The 2776-nt window shown below is 47.5% G+C and overlaps 1 protein-coding gene across 1 annotated transcript in view; it reads left to right on the top strand.

The window, feature by feature from the left end:
• The window catches only part of ARID3B (AT-rich interaction domain 3B), a 21442-nt gene that overhangs the window by 5594 nt on the left and 13072 nt on the right, over positions 1–2776 (top strand). The gene's annotated exons all lie outside the window — the stretch shown is intronic.

The raw sequence follows: 2776 nt of genomic DNA, 5'->3' as shown, positions 1-2776 counted from the left end.
GAAGGTCCCACCTTTTTCCTGCCCCCTCATAGGAGTTTAATCCCAGCTCTCACCACACAATTCCCGCTCCAGAGGATCAGGGAATTCTTCCATCGGTGTCAGTGGGAAGTTGGCTGCATTAATGGGGTCTGTCCCTCCCCAGCTGTTCCTACACGTGCTTTGGGGGCTGTAAAACCCCCCAAAACCCCCAAATTCTGCTTTTTCTCAACGTTTCCTTCCCCACAGGGAGGGAGTTGCTCAAATTCCTGCGGGCTTTTATCATTTGCTCCAAATTTATGGGATRGCAGCGGTGAAAACTTCCTCTTTCAGGGTTTTGAGTGGGGAAAAACAGGCGGGGATTTGGTCTGGAAAGATCAGGTTTTTTTTAAAAAAAAAAATTTCGTGTTTGAGAGCCCTGCAGACCTCACTGGCAAAAACTGGCCTTGGCTGGTGGGAAAGAGGGAAAAATGGAATTAAATTTTATCCTACAATGAGCACAAAGTGCTGATGAAATGTTGTGGGAGATCACAGCTCGGTTTGGTTCGAGGCTGCTTTTGTTTTCAGCAAGAAAAATGAAAATAAACAGAATTTTGCTGCTCTGGAGGCAGGGAAAGGCAGGAATTGCATGGGGAGCTTAATTGGAGTGGTCACTTAATTCCTTTAAATCTTGAATTTCGGGGCGTGTTTTAAAGGGATGAGCTTTTTTCCTTCCATTTCTGTCTTTAATGTGCAGAAAATTTGGGATAAATTAGAGAAATTTGCTTCCAAAATATTCCTGAATTCATTTTTTTTCTTTTCTTTTTCTTTTAAAGGGATGAACATTTTCCTTCACTCTCTGTCTTTAATGTGCAGAAATTTTGGGATAAATTAGGGAAATTTTGCTTCCAAAATATTCCTGAATTCTTTTTTTTTATTTTTAGCCTCTTTTAAAGGGATGAATCTTTTCCTTCACTTGCTGTCTTTAATTTTCTGTGTGCAGAAAATTTGTGTTATAGGATATTTCTAGTGGATTTTATAGGATATTTATAGGRTATTTGTAGAATWTTTATAGGATATTATAGGATATTTGTAAGATATTTATAATGGCTATTATAGGATATTTATAGGCTATTTATAGTGGCTATTATAGGATATTTGTAGTGGATATTATAGGATATTTATAGGGTATTTATAGTGGCTGTTATAGGATATTTGTAGTGGATATTATAATAATAATCCTGGAGTGGGGCTGCCCGGGCAGCTGCTGCGGCTCAGCAGGGACTGGGGTGGCCCCAGGTGTCCCTGAGGTGGCCCCGAGGTGTCCCTGGCACAGAGAAGGGACTGCAGTGTCCCCGAGGTGTCCCCAACATGTCTGTGGCACAAGGAAGGGGCTCTGCTGTCCCCGAGGTGTCCCCGAGGTGTCCCTGGCACAGGGAAGGGGTTTCGAGGTGTCCCCAAGGTGTCTGTGGCACATGGAAGGAGCTCTGAGGTGTCCCTGAGCTGTCCCCGATGTATCTTTGGTACAGGAAGGGAGTTTTGGTGTCCCCGAGGTGTCCCTGGCACAGGGAAAGGGCTCTGCTGTCCCCAAGGTGTCCCCGATGTGTCTGTGGCACAGGGAAGGAGCTCTGAGGTGTCCCCAAGGTGTTCCCAAGCTGCACCCAGCACAGGTTCGGTGCTTGGTGTCCCCAAAGTGTCCCTGAGCTGTCCCCGCGCTGTCCCATGCTCGGTGTCCCCGCCAGCCGCTCCCCCCGTGCTCAGCCCCTCCCTTCCCGTGCTTGGGGCACACCCGGAGCCTCTGCGGGGACAGGAACGGGACAGGGATGGGGACAGGGACGGGGACAGGGACAGGGATCCACTGGGATCGGTGTTTGGGGCCAGGATGGTCGTTTGGGATTGGGATCGGTGTTTGGGGTCAGGATGGGTGTTTGGGGTCCCAGTCGGTGTTTGGCGTCCCAATCGGTGTTTGGGGTCATAGAGCAGCTCTGTGGGGTTTCCCCATGCCAGAGTCTCCAGTGTGATCGGTGTTTGGGATCGATGTCCCCTTTAAAAAGTTTCATTCCCCCAATAAACCAGACTTTAACCTTTTAAAAGTTTTATTTCTGGGATTAAACCCATCTTTAACCCCTTCAAGTTTCATTCCTGGGAATAAATCCATTTTTAACCCTTTAAAAATTTCATTCCCAGGAATAAACCCTCATCAGGACCAGAATTCCCTGTAGGATCGAGCTCTGCCCTTTGCATTTTTCCACAAATTCAATTTTGGGAATGAAAAGTTCCAGAAAAGCGGAAAACCGTGGCAAAGCCGCAATGGGATTTTCTGCCTCCTTTTCCCAAAGCGTTAATCTCACAACAGTGCTTTTAGGATCAGCTGGGTGCTGCCATAATTAACCCCAAAAGCTGTAGGATTAATCCTGGAAAAGGGGATGGGGATGGATGGGATGGAGGACCAGCTGCCGCAACAGCCGGCCCGAAAATCCCCCATTAAACAGTGCTGGCCCATCCCATAATTGACTTCCCGACAGCAATTAGGGCCTCAAAGCTAATCAGCACAATTAGGGGGTTCATTTGGGGTCGGGGCCGGAAGGGGTTTTGGGGCATCTTCAGAATTCTCAAGAGGTGGTTTTGGGGTGCTGGGACCATTTTTCTCAGCTGGAATTYGGGAGCTCATTTGGGGTTTTGGGATCGGGATCAGGACCTGTTCATGTCCTTAATTGAATCTGTGTCCCAGTAAGATGATTTTGGGATTTTGTGTTTAGGGCACCTCCAGAATTCCCAGAGGGTGTTTTTGGGGTGCTGGGATCCTTTTCTCTCAGCTGGA

Source organism: Malurus melanocephalus, unplaced genomic scaffold (genome assembly GCF_030028575.1).
Source record: "Malurus melanocephalus ecotype Western Australia unplaced genomic scaffold, MMel_1.1 scaffold_96, whole genome shotgun sequence".
Lineage (NCBI taxonomy): Eukaryota > Metazoa > Chordata > Aves > Passeriformes > Maluridae > Malurus > Malurus melanocephalus.
The sequence above is the reverse complement of the archived record's forward strand: the minus strand, read 5'-3'. Positions and strand labels throughout refer to the sequence as shown.